The following is a 23,358-nucleotide window of genomic DNA, read 5'->3' on the forward strand; positions in this document are numbered from 1 at the left end:
AGTGGGTTTGGTATGATTTCTTTTTATTATTTATTTATTAATAGCTAGTGGGTTTGGTGGTGATTATTGCCCAAATGAAAAACAATGAGTCTCAAATAACCTGAAAATGTTATAAAGGAGAGTCAAAATAAGTTCATCCTATAAGAATATATATATATATGTATGTATGTGTATATATATATACATAACTGCAATTCTCTAAATAAGAAAATGGAAGCTAAAAAAGACAAAGAACATTGTCTGAAATGAGAACAAATAAAATTAACATTGAAGATACATAATTTGTAAAAGAGAAAGAGCATATTAATTATTTATAAATTATTTTTAAAAAGAGTTAATTTTACTAAATAATTTTATTAATATAATTGCAAATGATTTATAAGTGTAACTATGTCTGAATTCCATGTGAATAGAATTAAAAATCTTGTTTTCCTTTTCATTAAAATTTTACATATAGGTTTTATTTATTTTTGAGTCAAATTTTAAGGACCAGATTTTTATTGTGCCTTGAAATTCTCCTGTAGTTTGTCTTGAGTTTCCTCAGTTTCAAGTGTACAAAAGTTAGTCTGTTAAAACAATAATGACATACTTACCTGGCAGGGAGAGACCATGATCATGTAGGTGGTTTTCCCAGGGCGAGGCTTCTCCATTGTACTCCGGATGTGCTGTCCCCTGCGATTTCCCCCAATGTGGGAAACTCGACTGCATAATTTGTGGTAGTGGGAGACTGTGTTCGCGCTCTCCCCTGAAAAAATAATAACAATAATGGAAAGACAGAAAGCCTGTTATCTTAGAAAGATCATCCATAAGATAGATTTTTCAAAATAATTTTATTTGGAGCTCTTTCAGATGTCATGACATTCCATACTTCAATCACATCAAACAGTATTATGCAATTGATAACACAATCATTTTTAAAATATTGTCTTTCTTCTTGAACTCCTTAATTCAGCTCTACATATTCCCTCCCTATCCTGCCTTCCCCTCTCCAGGAATGCTTATTTGTATTTATATATTTATTTATGCCACATCTTGTGACATCTAATATACTGATATATCCATCTACATACAATTCTATTGTTTCCCCTCGAGTGGGATTATACAGTCATCGGTGCTATCAACTGCTCCTCCTTTGCCCACCCCCACCCTCTCCAATTGCTTCTGTTCCTTCAGGGAACCATTACTCCTGTTACTGTTTCTGAAGGGTTATCGATCTGGGCTCTCTTGTATAAAACAATCTTAATTATACAAATATACATGTGCAAGTGTGCAATTGTGATTAATTAGGTAAAAAAATGAAAAACACAATAGTAAGAGGAAATATTAAAGAACTAGAGAATATTCATGTGCTTCATCAGTGCTGTACCACACCCTGAATTTATCACCTCTTCCCGGTGGCCCTCTGAGAGGGATTATCCATTGTTTTATGAGTTTTTCAAGGGGCTTCAAAAATTTTGTGAGAAAAGTCCTTTATCTTTTAAATGTACTTACCCAAGCACTTTTTAGAATCTCCTCATGTTTTTTGCAGGACTTCATATAAACTTTGGTGCTCAGCCATTTCATTGATTTGATTGATTTATATGTATTTATTAAGAGACCATTGCTTTTGGCATAAGGCAGCAAGAGAGTCATGTCTGTAAGAGGCAGATGGAAGGAGGATAAAGACAAAGGAAAAGGAGGAAATTTTGAACAAATAAAATATCCTCATCTACAGATAAGAAAGTTTCTAATTTTTTTTTTCATCTTCAGAATAGGTAGAGGGTATTTCATTACAATGGGAATGGTTTGCAGTGTGAGCTTTTTAAAGAAGGTGATTGGTTTTCAGTTCCTGCTGCAACCTTATCTTACATCATTAAAGACGTGCTATTTTGGTATCAGGTTCTAATTTATTATAACAACACATGACCTTCACAGGTTCTGCGTGCAAGCCAGTGGGTGGTGTATCCAGTCTACACCTGTGTTCTCTCAGGCGCAATGACTCACCCTCAGGATAGCTTCGTGCTAAATGTGCTAATGATGTTGCACCATCAGGTAATGACTTGATCACAGCTTTGACGCTGAGTTTCTTAGGCATGCGATTCGCTTTCTGATCAACTTATTATCACCTTCTTTCCTTCCTTTGGCTTCATTTTATTTTGACTGTGAGCTTAATTTTCATTAAGACTGAACAAACTACTGAAGGGAAAATACAGAATCTGACAATTTCAACATGAAAGGAAAGGGGAAATTGGCAGATTTCACAAGTGAAACGAAAGGGCAACATCGCTAAAATTAAAAAGCAAATTTAATCTTTGAAATGAATAGTTAAAATTAAAAGCAAAAGAAATATGTGCTAAGAGTTTAAACAGGAAATACTACAGTTCACAGGTTGGATAGCCCTCTCCCTGCCTTGTCTCAGAGTCAATCTAATACAGCGTTCTAGGTACTATGACATTACATAAGAAGAACAGTCTGGTTGTGTCAGGTTCTGGGATGGTTTTTCCTCGGTTCTTGCTTCTCTGTGCAGAAAGAATTCACACAGCAGAAGCATGATAGTGAAAATACGCTTTTACATAATCATTTTATTGGGGGCTCGTACAATTCTTATCACTATCCGTACATATATCCATTGTGTCAAGAACATATGTACATTTGTTGCCATCATCATTCTCAAAACATTTGCCTTCTACTTGAGCCCTTAATATCGGCTGCTCATTTTCTCTCTCCCTCCTCACTTCTCCCACCTCATGAACCCTTCATAATTCATAAATGATTATTATTTTGTCATATGTTACACTGTCTGACGTCTCCCCCGCCCTCTTCTCTGCTGTCCATCCCCCAGGGAGGAGACTATGTGTAGATTCTTGTAATCTTGCCCCCTTTCTACTCCACATTCCCTTCACCCTCCAGGCATCGCCACTCTCACCACTGGTCCTGAAGGGAGTCCTGGATTCCTTGTGTTTCCAGTTGCTATCTGTAACAATGTATATCCTCTGTCTACACTGATTTGTAAGATAGAATTAGGATCATGATAGTGGAGGAGAGAAAGCAGTTAAGAACTAGAGGAAAGTTAAATGTTTCGTCGTTGTTATGCTGCACGCTAACTGGCTCATCTCCTCCCCACAACCCTTCAGTAAGGGGGTGTCTGGTTGGCTACCGATGGGCTTTGAGTCTCCACTCTGCACTCATCCACATTTACAATGATATGATTGTTTGTTCCTTGATGCTTGATACCTGAACCCTTTGACAGCTCATGGTCACACAGGGTGGTGTACTTCTTCCATGTGGGCTTTGTTGCTTCTGAACTAGATGGCCACTTGTTTATCTCGAGCTTCTAAGACCCCAGACGCTTTATCTTTTGACAGGTGGGCACCATCAGTTTTCTTCACCACATCTGCTTATGCAAACATTTGTCTTCATTGATCATATCAGGAAGGTGGGCACCCACTGATATGATTTTTAGTTCTTTGATGTCTGATAACTGGTCCCGTCTACACCTCATGGTCAGACAGACTGGTGTGCTTCTTCCATGTGGGCTTTGATACTTCTCAGCTAGATGACCGCTTGTTTACCTTCAAACCTTTAATACCCCATACACTATACCTTTTGATAGCCAGGCACCATCAGCTTTCTTCACCACATTTGCTTACGCACACATTTTTCTTCAGCAATCGTGTAGGGAAGGTGTGCATCCTGGAATACCAATTTAATAGAACAATGCGTTCTTGCATTTAGTAAGTGCTTGAGTGGAGGTCCAATGTCCATCTGCTGCCTTAATGCTAAACCTATAAATATATGCACATAGATCTGTTTTCCCACACACTTATATAAATATATTTATATATGTACATTCCCTTCTTTAGACCTCTTTAAGTACCCTTTGTCACCTAGTTCTTTCCTCTATTTCCTTTTACTTTCCTCTTGTCCCACCACCATGCTCAGTCTTCATTTGGGTTTCAGAATTTCTCTAGGCTGCCTTGCCCTTGCTAAATCCCTACCAGGTCTCTCACACCCTCCTTGCCACTGATTTTGGATCACTTGTTGCTCCTCTGGAAAATAAGTTTTATGAGTGTAAGAAATGTTTTTGAGAGTACATTCTCACAGACAAGAATAGGTCAGCTCTGTTAAATGTGGAGAGACCAGGGAGGAGGTCAGGGATGGAACTAAAGAGAAAGAAAATCTGGCATCTCTGAACTCCCAAGGGTGGAGAGATGCATGGAGAGACTTGGGCAGTCAGCACCATTCAGCAAAGGTGGGGGAGCGCTGGAAGCAAACATTGAAAGTGTGATGCTGTGCCTTTACTTTATACACCCTATCTCGTGACAGGTCTCCCATGTCCACTCAGAGGGTGTGGTTCTGTGTCTGTGGACTCAGTGGATGCACTCAGTTGTGCAGGAGTGTCTGTGAATGGCCGAGCTTTGGGGAGCATGCAGAAATGTGCTTGTGTGGTGGCTGCTCCTTGCTCCTAATGTCTTTTTTTCATAGCTTTCTAACGTGTGCTTCATCTCCAAGGAAGGGTCCTTTCATTGACGGGCATTGGTGGGTCTTTGGGGGGCAACTCATTTTCCCCTAAGCTTCTTGTCTGTCAATTGGATGGTCTTTTTAGCAGCTTCATTCCATTCCCTTTGCTTTTTATACCTTGTACACATTTGTTAGAAAATATTGAGTTGTTGAAATATATATGTGAGATAGAAATATATATGTGAGATAGAAATATATATATATATATATATGATACACCATAGCATGGGATGGATGATTATTTTATAGAAGAGAGTTCAAAGGAGTAGTTAACACCAACCAGGTTGATAAAACAGAAGAACTTAATTACAGTGCCAGTGGTGACACGTGGCTCAGTGGATTCCCATCCAAAGAGGAAGCTTCAGCCTTTAGGAAGACCCCACGTATATAGCGGAGGGACCCTTGGGACATTTCAGAGGTCATGGAGGGAGAAGCACAGGGTTAGAATGACAGATTCAAGAATGTGGCAGGAAGGGGCATTCTAGGAAGTAAACGGGCAGTTTACAGAAAGAGAAGCAATAAGTTTTAACCCTTCGGTTTTAGCATGAGCCCTATGGCTTTCCTCTCTTCTAAATATGAGGTAGCAGCAGGTGGTTAGCTAAAACAATAGTATATGGTTGAGGTGTCTATGTGCTCTTTCCCCTTGAAGAGGGTGTGTTTCCTGTCTCTATCAGACACTCTTTTGAAAAGTAAGGCCCACATGATGACAAGGCTTTTATCTTCTGAGAAGTGCTGTTTGTAAGCCTGTGTGCACATCAGCATGTGTGTGTGTGTGTGTGTGTGTGAATGTTTGTAAATATGGATAATGAAGGGCAATATGAGTTAGAATGAGAATTTGTGTAGGTGTGCATGTGATTGTACTTTTCATGGAGTAATTTTTGTTGATTGATTTAAGAATGGATTGACATAGATGCTTAATAATACTGCAAAAGCAACTTTTTAAAGGCATGTTGGTTTTATGTCAAGCAAATTTGCTCATCCATAACTGTCTCTTGATCCATGTGCAAGGTCCCAGTAAGCACAGCGAAGTACTCAGGAATTCCCATTTTTCACCAGGGTATCCAGGGTTTATTATGGTCCACACAGTTGAGGGTCTTTGCATAGTCATGGAAACATCTTTCTGGTATAATCTGCTTTGTGTTTTAGTGACATAAATCTCCAACAATTTTATTGGGGATATCAAAGATGTTCAACAAATATTTTTGAAAAACTGGATTCATGAGTAGGCACTCTAACATTCTTAAATCTCCAGAAGACACCCTCCTTTCATTTGTGTCTTTATAGTCTATTATTTTTTGTGCATATGTCTGTTTCCTTGTAAATTGCTCCTTTTTCAGAACTCATAGAACAATAAGTATGTAATTTTCTTCCACAAATATTTACTCAACATTTTTAATTAACATATTATCCTCTGAACTGACTTGATGGGTATGGACAGATTTCTATTATTTTAAGGTATTAAATAATTGCATCATTTCAAAGTTCCTCCCTTTGCAGGACTTGCACCAACTAGATATTATTAATTGTATAGTTAATTTTTTACTATATATCTATAGAATGTATGGAAGTGTGACAACTGTCACCTCTTTGTTTTGTATACAAGATCAAACCCTTTTATAGAGTATATATTGAGTGAATTGCACATGCTTATTGAACCAAATAAGTAAATGAATGAAACAAGTTTGTGCCTCTGCTAAATGCAATGTAAAACTTAAGGTACTTCTTGATTTGGCTCAAAAGTAGCATTGATCTGTCATTGTATGAATAATCTATGATATTCTTTGAAACCTTAGGATTTTTTCTAACTTTGCAGATAAAAGAATACTTTTTTAAACCTCAAATTAGTGATTTTAGAAAAATATTCTCAAACCAGAGAAAGCCAGCATGCTGTCTTAAAGAATATTAAAACTAAGAGGGGAAAAAGTCTTCTCAGACACATTGTGTGCATTTTGTTTCCATGCCATCAATTCCTGTTATTCACGGTAGGGACTCCGATTGTAGAAAATGCAAGACATCTGTACCAGAGTCATATTTCACAATTGTTCAGGAGAAGTTGAAATTTAACAAGAAAGTGGAAGCAAAAGAATCATAGTAAACAGCGTGAAATTAATGGCTTCCAATGGAAGTATGCCATAATTTTTTATTAACTAACTTAGAATGATGGTATGAAAACACTTTGCAAAAAAATTGAAAGTGATCTTAACCATATGCAGTCATATTAGACACCTGTGTCTCTTATGTAGCACAAATAACTTAATGGAAAGGAATCGTTTTTCATTAACTGTATGTATACATTGATACTAAGGAAAAACTTACAAAAATAATAAATTGTCTTTTAAACAAATGCTACTAATATGTATGTGGACATTTCACTTGAGCTAAATGAGTCTCTGCTATATATACACTTCTGTAATTTTTAGTTTCTTGGAAATATACAAATATTTTTCAAGACATATGAAATGTTTTATTTCTATTGCCAGCAAGAACAAATAAAAATTCTTGTTCTTGCAAGTTTGTTAGTACCGAAGTATTGGGTGCACCGAAATATACAATATTTCAGCTGTACCACCCCTCTGCCAAAATGCATTGCCCTGTTTTCCCCACTAAGAAAACTCTACTTGCCTTTCAAATCTCAGAAAAAGACAGTACTGCATCCTCTCAGAAGTCCTTGTTGCTTCCTCCAGGTTGGTTTAGGAATTCTTTGTGTGCACCGTTCTCATTTTCCCCATGATCAACATCCTAGACTCTATCATTGGTCGTTATCAGGATCAAGTTAGTGTCAGGACTTACTTCTGTACTGATTTGACTACTTTAAAGAATCGCTCATTTTGGTTTTAACCTTTTAGAGCAGTAGTGATGAGTGAGACTGGGTTCAGAGAAGAGAGGGATTCTCAAGCTGCTGTAGCATAAGTCTCTATGGTCTCAAATGTAGGACGAGGACACTGATATCTGGTGCTGTTTTGATATTAAAACAAAATTACATATTGACATTTTGATGGCTTGAGAATTTAAATTTGGATAGTAGTTTTTATGCCAGTTTACCAACTACACCTTCTTCCCATTCAGTGACTAACTTCTTGTAGTCTACCTCCTAGTATTCATGTGGTGGTGCCATCGTTAACACACTTGGTCACTAACAAAACAAGTTGGCTGTTCAAGTCCACCCAGAGGCACCATGAAAAGATGGCCCGGAAATCGCCTCTAACAATAACAGTGATGGCCATTGAACACCCTATGGACATAATCTTACTTTGAAACCGATAGTATCAGCATGTGCATGAATCAACTCCAAGTCAGCTCATATTTTTAATTTTGGTTCATAAATAAACCTTTAGAAAAATTTTCATATTTCTCTTTTAATTTCAGGATATGGATGTACCTGGTTAGAGCAAACAGCTCCTCATAGTAAGACTTTGTTGAAATCACTCTCATGCCCTTTAAGAAAATATATCAATACTGAGCACATAATGCACAGTCTTGAAGGAATATAAAGAAGATAAAATGGAGTTTTCAATAAGAGCAAATATTATGTTCTTTCAAACAAGAGGACTATCAAGTAGAAAACTAAAATCAAACAAACAAACAAAACCCCTCACCGCCATTAAGTCAAATCCAACTCATAGTGATCCGATAGATGGAATAGAACTGTGTCTGTGGATTACTGAGACTAAGTCTTTATGGGAGTAAAAAATCTCACCTTTCTCTTGGAGAATGACTGGTGCTTTCAAACAGCTGACTGGTTAGGAGCCTAATATGCAATGCCCTACACTACTCCCAAGGTTCTTCCGCTTGTAGAAAAAGTTCATTTTATTCCTGTAGTTCCGCATGGGAGCAGAGCAGAAGAGCTGGATTTCAGGTTTCATATCAATATCAGGAAGAAACTGAACATTTCTTTGATGGCTATTTATACACCCACATACGTTCTTCAAATTGAAATACACAAAATAGTTCACACAAATGATTAGAATAATGAAAGGGAGAAAAATATAAATACAATTCTAACCTTACTTCATCTAGCTCCTCCCAAAAGGAACGACTATCTACAGCATCCTTTACATGGATTTTTATGAACGTATGTTTGATGGAGATTTATATAACATAATATTAAAATAGATGGATGTTTATCATCTTTAGAAATATGACATAGGTATTTTCCTTATAAGCTTGATATAGTAGTTAGGTGCCATCGAAGTGCTTCCATTGAGTGGCACAGTGATGACAAACCCAGCATTGTCCAGTTCTGTGTTGTTGTCTTTAAGGCCATTGTTGAAGTCAATTTGCCAATCCCTCTTGTTGAGCATCATCCCCTTTTGTTCTAGTTCAGCAAACATGATATCTACTTCAAAGTATGGTTGCTTCTTGATAACATATATCAGATATGCGATGAAACCCTGCCAGCCTCACCTCCAAGATGCCTTCTGGCTCTCTTTTTTAAAACAGATTTGTTTTGTTCTTCTGGAAGTCCATGATACTTTCGATATTCTTTGACGAAACAATAATTAAAAGGCAGACATTATAGTACACTCTTCCTTAGTTATGGTTCAGCTTTCACTTACATCAAAGCCTACTGGAATACCCGTCACAACACAATCCTCAAAGGGACACTCTTGCTCTTCAACACATAGAAGAGGTTTTATGCAGCAAATTTGTTCAAATGCAATATGTTGTTTGATTTTTATCTTCTGCTTACCTGAATATTGATTGTAGATCTCAATAAATGGTTTTTCTCCATTTATCTTGATGTCGACTGGTCCAGCGGTAAGTTTTCTTTACTCTGAGTTGTAATCAATTCTGGAGGCTTCCATCTTTGATATTAATCAGTAAGGACTTAAGCACTCTTCACTTTCTCAAGTTAGATTGCATCATCTGTATGTTGCAGGTTATTAATACATCTCCCTTCAATCCTGATGCCTTGATGTTCTTCTAACAGTCCACCTTCTCAGGTTATTTACTAAGCCTAGAAATTGAATGAGTATGTCAATGTGATACAAGCCAGAGGCCTACTTTTCCTGATCTTAAAAGTGACTGTAGTATCACCTTGTTCTGTTCTAAATTTTGCCTCCAGGTCTATATACAAGTTCCTGAGCACAGTTCAGTCCTTTGGAACAGTCACTCTTGTCAATGTTACCCACATTCTATCACCCACACAGTATGTTGTGGTCTTTATAATAATCTACACAATTTTTATCATCCACATGGTTTTACTGTCAATTAAATACAAGTAAATATCTGTGTGATATTCTCTGGTGTGTGACCTCAGCCATGTTCCATGTCTTCTTCTCAAACCAGGTTGACTATCCAGATGTTCCCTGGTGACAGATGTACTATTGCAACCATTGTTGAGTTATCTGCAGCAAAATGTTATTTAAATGTGATATTAATGATATTGTTTGATAGTTTCTCCATTCTGTTGTGTCACCTTTCTTTGAAATGGCTATAAAAATAGATCTCTACTCGGTTGACAAGGTAGCTGTCTTCTGAATGTCTTGGCAGAGACTAGTGAGTGTTTCCAATAGATCTTCGGATTGTGAAACCTATCAATTAGCATTCTGTTAATTCATCAGGCCTCATTTCTAACTTAGCCTTGATTGTAGCTTGGGATTCTTTCAAATCATTTTATTGAGAGCTCTTACAACTCTTGTTAAAATTTATACATCAATTGTATCCAGCATATTAGTACATATATTCCATCTTTCTTTTCTAGATAGTTACTTTCCATTAAGCCCTTGGGATCAGTTCCTCTTTTTTTTTTTTCCTTCCCACAGCCCCCTTCCCCCCAACCCTTATGGCCGCCTGATATATTATAGATTGTTAATCTCAAATCTCACACTGACCGCTGTTCTAGATCCTATGCTATCTTTTGCTTGAGAACAATGGCTCTGATATTTCCTTCTCCCTTCTTTGATGCTTCCTACATCATTCAATTCATGTTGGATGTACTAAATGTCATATTTTCAATCTCTTGGATTTGTGTTCATTTTCTTCAACTTTAGATCGAATTTACATCTGAGTAATTGATGGTTTCTTTCACAGGTTCTGGCCTCATTTTAGCTGCGGATATTCATCTTCTCCATTTGAATTCAGTGTATTCTCCTTGGAGATGTCAAGGTGTTGCTGAAAAAGTATTTGCAATGAAGCAGCCATTGGTTCTGCAAAATTCTATCATGAAGTCTCCCACTGTGTTATCATTAAGACCATCTATCAACTACTAATCTCTATTCTTTGTTTCTAACTTTCATATTCCAATCATCAGTAATGACCAATTCATTTTGTTGCATGTTTGATCAATTTTAGTCATTGTGGTCAACTCATCTTAGTCATATTTTGAGTGTCCTCAGCCTTCAGGGGTTCATCTTCTGGCATTATCCCTAATAGTGTTCTTTCCATTCATTAAGTTTTCAGTAAATGTCAGTGTTTCCATGCTATAGATAGGGTTTTCAGTGGCTAATTCCTCTGAAGTTGACAGCTTCCTCCTTCTTCACAGTCAAAAGGCAGCTGTGTGAGTGGAACAAGGGGGCACGACATGGTACACAACAGTGGTACACAGCAGAGTTAGTATTATCTCCCCAGACTATTCAGTCTCTATGCTGAGCAAATTTTCAGAGAAGCTGGATTATATGAAGAACACTGACTGCATCAGGGTTGGCGGAAAGCTTATTGACAACCTGAAAGATGCAGATTACAAGATCTTGCTGTTTGAAAGTGAGGAGGACTTGAAGTACTTGCTGATTAATGCCAAAGATGGCAATCTTTATGATGGATTACAACTCCATGTAAAGAAGACCAAAATCCTTACAACTGGACCAATAGGTTGCATCATTCTTTGTGGTGAAATGGTTGAAATTATCAAGGATTTTGTCTTACCTGGATCCTCAATCAGTGCTCTGGAAAGTAGTAGTCAGGTGATCAAAAGATGCATTGCTTTAGGTAAATCTACTGCACAAGACTTCTCTAAAATATTGAATAGCAAGTCTGTTAGCTTGAGAACTACAGTATGCTTGACCCAAACCATGATATTTTCAATCAACTCATATGCATATGAAAGTTGGACTTGAAATAAGAAAGACCAAAGAAGAATCTATGCATTTGAATTGTACTGCTCGTGAAGAATATTGAAAATACCATGAACTACTAAAATGCTAAACCAATCTGTATTGCAAGAAGTGAGGCTAGAGTGCTTCTTAGAGACATGGATGGTGAGACTGTCTCAGGTACTTTGGACATGTTATCAGGAGATACGAGTCTGTGGAAAAGGACAGCATGTTTGCTAAGTGAAAGAGCAGAAAAAGAAGAGATGCCCTTAATGAGGTTGATTGCTAACTGTTTGCAACGCGGACTCAACCATAGCAATTGTGAGAATGGTGCAGCCTGGGGAAATGTTTGAATCTGTTTTAAGGAGGACTGCTATGAGTCAGAACTGACTGCACAGCACCCAACAAAAACAACAACAGCATAGCATTCAGTATTTTGCCCATTGAATGCTTCAATATTATAACTTGAGGCTTGGATATTTTTCTTCAACCCTTTCAGCTTGATATATAATGAATGTATTCTTCCTTTATGGCTCTTTGACTCTGCACATTGCTATAATATTTTGTCTCTTTGAGCTTCCCTTTGAAATAATCTGTTCAGCTCTCTGCATTATTTTTCATTCACCTTAGCTACTCTCGGTTCAAGACTAAATTTCAGTCTTTTGACATCTGCTGCTGAACGTTACTTGATATTTTCTTTAATTCCTATTTTTAAATGACTTTTGCTCCCTATATGTATATTGTTCATGGTGTCATTCAAACATAAGTTTGATCTTCAATCATAAGTGTTCAATGCATCTTTTTTTGACAAGTTCCATAAATTCAGTTGTGATATACTCATAGTCATATATTGACTTTTATGGGCTTGTTTTAATTTTTTTGGCTTCATCCTGCACTTAATAATTGATGGTTAATTCCTTAAGTTGACATTTGTCCTTATTTGGGCTGATTATATTTAGCTTCTCATTGTCTCTTTCCATGGATGCCGTCAACATGATTCCTGTCTGTTCCATCTGGGCAGTCATCATTTATATTGTTTAAAAAAAAGATATTTGCAATCAAGAAATCATTGGTCTGCAAAATTCTATCATGCAGTCTTCAGCTTTGTTTCTACTACCACCGACATACCTTCCAACTATTGATTTTCCTTTTGGCTTCCAACATTTGCATAAAAATAACTTCTAATTATTAATGCAACTTTATTGCTTGTTGAATCAATTTCATGTTGAAGAAACATAAAATTTGTCATTTCTTTATCACTATCTTTAGAGTTTAGTGTGTATATTTAAATAAAACTTGTACTAATTGTAATAAAGTATAATCGTGAACATATATGCAAGCATATACATAATAATATATATGTAGAAACATAGAAATATGCATATAGTTTTCATTTCATTTAGATAACTCCCAATTTTCCTAGGTTCATACTTTCTGAATTCTATATTTAGATTACTATTAGATGTTTGTAGCTGTTTCTCAGTTAATTGAGTCAAATCTGAGAAGGCACTTGCTTCCCAGTTGTTTCTTGAAAGCCTGAAAGCCTTTTAACCCGAGGGACACATATTCTGACTCTACATCTGACAATGTCCGATGCTATTCTGAAGTTTTTCAGTTGCTAATCCCTCAGAAGTAGATAGTTTCTTTTCCTTGTTCTGTTCTTAGTCTGGAAGCTCCAGACACCTGTTCATTATGGGTGATGCTGCTAGTACTTTGAATGCTGATAACACAACTTCCAGTATCACATCAATATGAAAGCTAATACAGTATGCCAAACTGACAGATGAGTGGTTGCTGAACCTTGATACGTAGCCATATAAATGATATCTAGATATATTGATTATGCAGATGATGTATATATATATATCGTAATTGTAGTGATATAATCTATGTGTTAGAGTATATTACATATAATTCTGTAAACATGTATGTGTTTAATTATGGTTATATATATTTAGTTAGAAATGTTCTGTGTACATACATACATATATACATTATAATCAGAAACTTGGAGGACACATTTTCTAAATTTATTAGTTATGTACATTAAATTATCTAGTTTATTTTGTTAATGTTGTCAGTAATGGTATTGACATTGTTGTATGTTATACTTCTAAGTCTTTTGAGGGTATTTTTGCTACCTGAGTTTCCTTAAAAGTTCCTCAGTTATTGTAATATGTATTTGCTGTTGAGAATCTCCAAAATAAAGTCATCTATTATTTACCAATGTCCTTGTTAAAAAATGGCAGAACCTTAAGCAATTGATTTTCTTCTCTTATAGCAGAATTTGGGGAGTGTGACAGTAATTTAGAGAGCAGAAGCTAACTAGTAAAAACTTTAGACGATTCTAGGTAAGTGCTTTGGTAAATGCTGGTCATTTTCTCTGAGTGGATATCTCCCCATCCTTCTGTCTTTTCTATACGAGCCTTACACAGAGGAGGAACGGATCCATACCTGGCCCGCACTCTTTCTCATTGTTATTCATTGGTCCAAGGAAGCTGAGATGGGCATCTCAGTGTATTTAATCAGTGGCTCTCTACAAGAAGGTTAGGAATCATCTCTGTGTATCAGAACTGATATGTAGCAATGTCCATCAGAAGAGATTAGTAGACTTCTGTCAAGGTAGACGCCACAGGGTAAAATGAAACCTGAAGCTGGGTTAAGTAATTGGGTTCTTGTTCAATAAAAGTGCTTGTTTGTGCTGTGTAATGAAAGATCTTTGGTGCAATGGATGTCTAAATCCAAATACCCTTCGGATTTTCTGATGGATAAAGAGATAAGGGTGAAAGGGATTTAATTTAGAACTATTGAAGAACTTTAAAGAGATTAAAAACATTGGGAAGTGCACTTTCCTTTAAAAAATATCAGGATTCTTTGTTACTTCTCAGAACCAGTAATTCAGGGTGTTTTTTTTGGACAGTGAAACGTTTCCATTGGTTTTCCTTTTGTTGCATTTCTTTCATTTTCTTCTTCTTTTCTCTCTTTCTGCTATCATTATCTGTCCTCTACGACTCAAGTTGGAAAAGTGTATATAATAGAAAAACTGTTATCTCTGGGCATGTCCTGTCGCCGGAATTTAGGAAGTGATCATGCCTATGAATCTCACTGGATTGTCACACGAGCGCTGTAGGCAGAACACTAGTGAACAGGACAGACAGCTCGTCTGCCTTCAAGTGATACATTTCTTTTTATCTCTCTATAAAGTCAACAATCACTGGTATCTCTAAGTTTCATTATGGAAAAGAAAGACATATTTAAAATGCATGTGAGCTATCAGGGCGGTTTGGATGTGAAGTCATAAGTAAAATTTGGTGAAATATATAAATCTCAACAATAAAATCACTCTTGCATTGAGTTTTTTAAAAAATACTGCCCTGTTAATTTTAAGAAGTGATTATTTGAACCTCTTTAACTTCTTTAGGATAAGAAAATCTATTATAAAAATGCAAAACTAAGAATGGTCTTTTATTTTCATACCACACCACAGTTTTTAACAACTGATTAGACCAGACTTTATTTGGAAAACATCGCAGGTTTATAGCTGATGGCAGAAACATACAATATGGAAAAGGGTAAAAATTTGATATAATAATGATCCGATTTAAATTCCTAGTGATACAAAATGCCCTGAAAGTGTGTCCATCCCTGGTACAAGTAATGTACCTCTTACCCTTCAGCTTCTGTATTTTCCATGCCGCCATTACACTTTGTAGCACCCCTTTCCTGCACTGAAAGGTTGAGTTTTTCACACTTCATCATTGTTTGTTCCTTCCACCAGCTTCTCCCTCCTCCCTGACCTCCTCTCTGGTTATTTCGAGTTAACCAATACCATGTGGTAAGTCAGAATGCTAACAAATAGATACTTGCTGAAATTAGCGTCACCTGTGTAACAAATCAAAGGAAAACAATCGAGATGGGAAGAAAGAACACTAGGTTGAAGCAAACGTTCAAGTTAAATTCTGTGCTTAACCTTTGGCAGATCCTAAGCACTAGTAATACATTCTCTTTCTGGGAGAGGTCACAGTCAGAAGGCATGATGCATTGCACTGTTGAAGATGGGTGTGTCTGGAGGAAAAACATCACTTCCAGCCTCTGAGTGTCAAGGGAAGGGCTACATTAGCAATGCTTTTAGAAGAGACAGTGCTTCTGGGGAGAGACTCTTCTTTTTTAAATTCAGGAATTGGAATGCCTATTTATCTCTAAACGAAGAAGACGACCTCAACCATTTTGCCCGACTAAGTCTGGGCGTCGTTTTAGAACTGACAAGTTTAAACAAGATGGGAATCAGATTGCTTTTGCTATCTCGTTCTTTCAGCTCCAGCCGACAACATAATTAATGCTGCTGCTGCAGCAGACAGAGAAAGCTTTCTTGATGAACACTTTTTTCCCTTCTCTGTTACGGACACAATGCTTGCGAGAGTGGGTGGTCTGTTTGACAGGTCACCAGAGGAAGATGGTCCTGGCGATTCTTCTCCTTTCTCCAGTCTCTTAGTTTGCCGGGAAGCCACACCGACACCAGTGTTGTCTTTTTGAATTTTTTTTAATGGCGGAAATCACCATCCATCTTTACACTGTAAAATATAGTATCTAAAAAATGAGATGAATAAAACCTAATACAGAAGTAGAACACATTTAGTTGATCTTTTGTATGATCTATGCGGTTTTCTTTAGTACATTTCTTTGCTGAATAGGTTTCTTTGGAACCATTATCATCAATTTTGAGTTCTACTCAAAACTGTACACTCTCTATAATAAGCAGTTCTCTTCATTTAGGTGTTTAATTTGATCTCATGTAAACCTCAATTTCCAGCAGTTTTCTGATCTTTTTGTGCTGATCACGTTTCCTGCTCAGAAATCTTAAATTGGTCTCTTTCACATAGCACATGGATTATGAATGCCTTATTTTGGTATTCACAGTTCTCCATGGTTAAACCAAATACACTGTTGGTTTTTTTTCACTGACCTTTATATATTTAAGGTCTAATCTCTTATAACATAGAGTACATCTATATATACATGACAGATATAGAGAGCTTTTATGTATACATAGAGCTTTTATATATACATGACAGATATTGTGTCAATGTGAACTGATCACTGTGAGGTGTGATTCACTTAGAATTGCCATATTTATGCATACACAGTTAAGAACTCTACTATCAGCATAAGATGTCGTAATTAAAACCGATCCAGTGGTGTGGATATTGTGAATTGTCCAGAGCCTTGAACGCCCTATTGAGTTCATCATGAGACAGAATTGAATAACTGGCAGTTAAAACATCAAGATCCAGTTTAAGTGCCACTTTTCCTTATTTATATTCTGCCTAGGGTCTCCTACCCATGACCTGCTATTACAATTAGCCACTTGAATTATTAATTTCTTATATATTTACATGATTGTTTCTATGTCAATGCACTATGCACTACCTTGTCAAATAATTATTCACATTATAGATACCTATTAAAGTAACAGGGGTCCTCAAACTTTTTAAACGGGGTCAGTTCACTGTCCCTCAGACTGTTGGAGGGCCAGAATAAAGTTTAAAAAAACTATGAACAAATTCCTGTACACACTGGAAAAGTTGGCTGCTAAGCAGGACAGGCAGCTGTGGCAAAAACTGCCAGTAGGCTGGATAAAAATCCTCCATGGGGCACAAGTGGCCCTCAGGCCTTAGTTTCAGGATCCCTGCAGGGACACAGTGTATTAACCTTAGAGATCCTATTGCATTATATGCATATTTAAACCCCTACTTAAATAATTACTTTCATATTTACTAAACACTGATTTATGTACTTATTATAGAGAATACATTTCAATAAAGAGGTTTCCTGCATTTATTTTTTAAAGGCTAATACATTATTAGGGAAATATTTTTTTGTTTGTTTTAAACATTTTATTAGGGGCTCATACAACTCTTATCACAGTCCATACATATACATACATCAATTGTATAAAGCACATCTGTACATTCTTTGCCCTAATCATTTTCTTTTCTTTCTTTTTTTTTCCTTTTCTTTTTTTACATTTTATTAGGGACTCATACAACTCTTATCACAATCCATACATATACATACATCAATTGTATAAAGCACATCCATACATTCCCCGCCCCAATCATTCTCAAAGCATTTGCTCTCCACTTAAGCCCTTTGCATCAGGTCCTCGTTTTTCCCCCTCCCTCCCCGCTCCCCCCTCCCTCATGTGCCCTTTGTAATTTATACATCGTGATTTTGTCATATCTTGCTCTATCCGGAGTCTCCCTCCCCTCCCCCCTTCTCTGCCGTCCCTCTCCCAGGGAGGAGGTCACATGTGGATCCCTGTAATCAGTTCCGCCTTTCCAACCCACTCACCCTACACTCTCCCAGCATTGCCCCTCACACCCTTGGTCCTGAAGGTATCATCCACCCTGGATTCCCTGTGACTCCAGCCCTCATATTTACCAGTGTACAACCTCTGCTCTATCAAGCCCTGCAAGGTAGAATTCGGATCATGGTAGTTGGGGGGAGGAAGCATCCAGGATCTGGGGGAAAGCTGTGCTCTTCATCGGTACTCCCTCGCACCCTGACTGACCCATCTCCTCTCCTAAACCCCTCTATGAGGGGATCTCCAGTGGCCGACACTTGTGCCTTGGGTCTCCACTCTGCTGCACTTCCCCCTTCATTCAATATGGTGTGTATATATATATATATATATGTATATATATATATATATATACACACACATACATACACATATTCTTTTCTTTTTTTGCATGATGCCTTATACCTGGTCTATTAGGGAAATATTTTACCAAGAGTCTATTTGATGTGTCCATCAGTCTAACTTAAATTCTGTCAGGACAATAAGCCAACATTTATTTTCTAAGGCAGATTTTCTTTTAGTGATTTTTTTCTTGCTAGCAATAATAGGACACACTTTAACCTTCCATTTTTTAGTCAAAAGTGGAACATTGCAATTTATCCTGCATTGATTTGTTGTCTGGACACCTCCAAAGGTGCTCTGGCTCACTTACAGTCCATGTACGTTACACACACGCCAGGTTGCAGATGAGGACTCTTAGATTATTTCCCTTGCTAACTCCTAAGTAGATTGCCAGGAGCAGCATTTCATGAGAATAAATATGGACGTGAAAGAATGATAGCACAAAAAGATGTTCGATGCCTTTAAGCATAAGCTTGGCCCAGGTGTTGCCATATTATTTACTATACAAATTTAGAATGAATAAAAATGATATTTTGTTTTTTTTAAACGTTTTATTAGGGGCTCATACAACTCTTATCACAATCCATACATACATCAGTTGTATAAAGCACATCTGTACATTCATTGCCCTCATCATTTTCAAAACATTTACTTTCCACTTAAAGCCCTTGGCATCAGGTCCTCTTTTATTCCACTCCCTCCCTGCTCCCCCCTCCCTCATGAGCCCTTGATAATTTATAAAGTATTATTTTGTCATATCTTGCCCTATCTGGCATCTCCCTTCACCCCCTTTTCTGTTGTCTGCCCCCCAGGGAGGAGGCCACATGTAGATCCCTCTAATCAGTTCCCTCTTTCCAACTCACTCACCCTCTACCCTCCCAGACTTCCAAGGTAGAATTGGGATCATGACAGTTGGGGGGAGTAGGGGGGTTGGGGGGAGGAAACATTTAGGAACTAGAGAAAAGCTGTATTCTTCATCAGTGCTACATCGCACCCTGACTGACTCATATCCTGCCCTGAACCCCCTTCTGCAAGGGGATCTCCAGTGGCCGACAAATGGGTTTTGGGTCTCCACTCTGCAGTTCCCCCTTCATTCAATATGGTAAGATTTATTTGTTCTGATGATGCCTTATACCTGATCCCTTCGACACCTCGTGATAGTACAGGCTGGTGTGCTTCTTCCATGTGGGCTTTGTTGCTTCTGAGCTAGATGGCGGCTTGTTTACCTTCAAACCTTTAAGACCACAGATGCTATACCTTTTGATAGCCGGGCACCATCAGCTCTCTTCACCACAGCTCCTTATGCACCCGTTTGTCCTCAGCGATCATATCATGGAGGTGTGCACCCAACGATATGATTTTTTTTTGTTCTTTGATGCCTGATAACAGCTCCCTTCGGAACCTCGTGATCACACAGGTTGGTGTGTTCTTCCATGTCGAGCTTGTTTTCTTCTGAGCTGGATGGCCACTTGTTTATATTCAAACCTTTAAGACCCCAGATGCTATATCTTTTGATAGCTGGGCACCATCAGCTTTCTTCACCACATTTGCTTATTTACCTACTTTGTCTTCAGCGGTTGTGTCGGAAAGGTGAGCATCATAGAATGTCAGTTTAATAGAAGAAAGTATTCTTGCATTGAGGGAGTACTTGAGTAGAGGCCCAATGTCCTTCTGCCACCTTAATACTAAACCTATAAATATAGGCACATGGATCTATTTCCCCATCCTCATATATATTTGCATATATATTTGTATATATATGTACATGTCTTTGTCTACACCTCTATAAATGCCCTTTGCCTCCCAGCTCTTTCCTCTATTTCCTTTACTTTTCTCCTGTCCCACTATCATGCTCAGTCCCCACCTGGGTTTCAGCAATACCTCTTTGATACATTACCCTTGATCACACCTACCAGGCCTGCCACACCCACCTCACCACCAATTATGTTTTATTTATACTATATAGGTGTTTGATCTATGAATTATACCTTTTATTGAGCTACTGAAGCCTTATAGTTGGAAAGTTTTAGGACAGTCACAACAAACCCGTAATCATTCTTTATCATTTTGGTTGTTACATTGTTGTCAGGCACTATCTAGTGAGCTCCAAGTCACACACAACAAAGAGAAACACTGTCCTGGCTGTGCCAACCTCATAATCACTGCTCCATGTAAGTGCAGTCACTGTTGCAATCATTATGTAAATGCCTATCAATGAGAGTCTTCCAACTTTCACTGATACTCTGTTCTTCAAACATGATATGTTTTCCCAGGGACATGTCCAAATCACATGTCTGAAGTACATGAAACAAAGTCTCACAGCCTCAGTGATAAGGAACCTTCTGGCTGCACCCCACCTAACACAGATTGGTTTGCTATTCTAGCATTCCATGCCAAGTTTAATATTCTTCACCAGTGCTTATAATTTAAAGACACTGATTCTTCTTTGGTCTTCCTTATTTATTGTCCAACTTTCATATGCCTGTGAAGTGATTGAGAATGGCTGTCAGGCACTCCTTAGTCTTTAAAATGACATCTTTGGTGTTTTACATATAAAAGAGATCTTTTGTAGCAGATTTCACCAATTCAATATGATATTTTAGTTCCTGATTGCTTTTTCCATGGGCAGTGATTTTGTAATGAAGTAAAATAAATTCTTGATCACTTCCTTATCTTGTCCCTTATTACTACTGTTGGTTTAGTTGAGAAGATTTTGCAGTTTTTTTTATGTTGAGATAGAATCCACTCTGAAGTCTGTAACTTACGCAATTTATATTTACTGTTTATAATGAGCTAATTATGAATAATAATTAATATTTTATTATAACAAAATATAAAGTAGATTTAGAAGATATAGTTAAAATTAACTGTAATACAAAATAACAGAGTCTTTGAGAATGGAAGATTCATGTCCCATGATATATATTGTTTATATAAGACATCAAATTGAGGTTTAAAAGATGACCCATAACAACCATGTGAAATTTTAAATAAATTTTAATTAATGAATTTTAACATTAGGGTAACCAGAAGTTTACTTGCCAAGTTAGATTTGACAATTTTCTTATACAAATTGCTCAGCAGCATTAGTTACACTTATCACCTGAAATGTGTTCTTTAATTTTCTTCTGGTTCTCCCCTTTCTAGTACTCCAGTTTCCTTGCACTCTTATCTTCTCACTGATTTAGAGTAACTGTTGGCCTTTTGATCTCATATACATGTGAGGGGTTTTGTTTGTTTGTTTTTGTTTTAAATTTTTAGTCTAATCCCATACATGTAATAACTTTTGTTTTCTTTGCCAGTCTGGAATTTTGCCAAAGGCTGAGCTCAGGCTAGTTTCAGCTCAAGGTTTAAAGACTGTGTCAGGCCTAAGCCCTCATCCAGTCCTCTAACCTCAATTGGTCCAACAAGTCTGGGCTTGGTGAGAATTTGATTCTGTTCCTCATGAACTGTATGAAATTTAAAAGTGAATGCGAGTTTAAGATTTAAATTTACTTAAAGGCAGCAAGGAAATCATTGGATCTTTCTACTCAAGAGCAAGTATATAAGAAATTACTGTTCTATAAATAACATTTTCTATGTCAATGGACAATGTACTGCTCTCGTGGGGCAGTAGGCCAATCGTTTGCCTGCCAACCTCAGGGGGCTTGAGTGAGTATGTTGTGGGTGTGGGTCACAATATTCTCTCCATACAATGGAGATTACCTGATACCCAGTGGTCACTTTGAAGGAATTATAAAATGTGGAATAAGCTTAATTAGAGAATTAGTTAAACATTATTTTTATCTATTTAGTATATAGTAACAATTCTTTCTTGATATCAAAAAGTGTAGATTCCTACAGTGTTTCACTAGTAAAATGATCATTTTCATTGCACTTTGACCTTCTATTTGTCCCAGCTGAGGGGTTTTTCATTTTATAGTAATCACTCTCTATATTCTATAGCTACAATACTGTATAGCATTTTGAACTCACAATTAATGTTATTGTCTGTTTGATATTTTATATTTTATTCATGATTTTTCATGATATATATATTGCAATGAAACTTTTGAGAGCCTTACATAGGTCCTGGCTTTTGCCGATACAAAGATATATACATCAATATATATCAATATCTATCTCTATCTCTGTATCATCCATTGTTGTAGCATAAATTCCAATTCAGTGATTTTATAGCACAGAATAACAATGTTCTTAGGGTTTTAAAACTACAAAGGTTTACGGGAATAGACAGCCTCAACTTTCTCCCATGAAGAGGTTGGTGATGTTTTAATCACTGGTATTATGGTAAGTAGTCCAATTCTCTAGACATAAACACACACACACTTATAATCTTCACAGGATAATCTAAATAAAAATGCTGCATATATATTTTTGTCTTCAAATACTCTTATATCTCTATAAGCCTAGAAATTGATTTTCTTTTATATTTGAAGCTATATAAACTAGTGTGCAATTGCACGTTCAAGGAGTATCTGAAGAGCACTTATTGAATACGTAGAAATATAAGGAAAGCTTTCTCCTTTGTTAAGTGCATCATTACAATATGTTAGTTATATATGAGACTATGAATAACCTATGTTGATATCGAGTAAGTAACTTGATTTCACTTAAGTGATAGAGAATATCTTCTTATTTAAATTTAAGAGTATTGCTACTGTGTCTAAAAAGGAAACAACGTAGCTGGCCTTGGACAGTAGCAAATTGTATTTTAAAGCATATACAGTGTATGTGAGGCATGTCATATAGCATCAGGAAAATGAAAAATTATTTGATAAAAAGTCCATTTCTATTTTTAACATATTGTTCATAGTTGCTTGCTATTTACACTAGAGAAATTCTAGTATGATAGGAGATATAATTGGAAAATATCAGTATCTGCTTTTGTATCACTCCTCTCTCCAAGACATTTTCTCTTCCTCTCTGCCAAATCTGTGTCATTATGACCCCACTTGACAAAAATTAAGCTACTTTAGGTCAATAGCCTATAATAAGTGATTGCTAGCTCTCTTTTTAAAAATTGATTTGCTGAGACCTGCACTCTATACCATAGCGGTAACTAGGTATCAAATGTTAGTTACTTTTGTGTAGACCTCTGAGTCTATAAATATCTTATGTCAA

General features: G+C 36.9%; 1 non-coding gene across 1 annotated transcript; it reads left to right on the forward strand.

Moving 5' to 3' along the window:
• Positions 1 to 585: 585 nt before the first annotated feature.
• LOC142441700 (U1 spliceosomal RNA) lies at positions 586 to 748 on the forward strand. Its single transcript, XR_012783053.1, has one exon. It is a non-coding gene; the product is annotated as a U1 spliceosomal RNA (small nuclear RNA).
• The last annotated feature ends 22,610 nt before the right edge of the window (positions 749 to 23,358 follow it).

Source organism: Tenrec ecaudatus, chromosome 2, assembly GCF_050624435.1.
Source record: "Tenrec ecaudatus isolate mTenEca1 chromosome 2, mTenEca1.hap1, whole genome shotgun sequence".
NCBI lineage: Eukaryota > Metazoa > Chordata > Mammalia > Afrosoricida > Tenrecidae > Tenrec > Tenrec ecaudatus.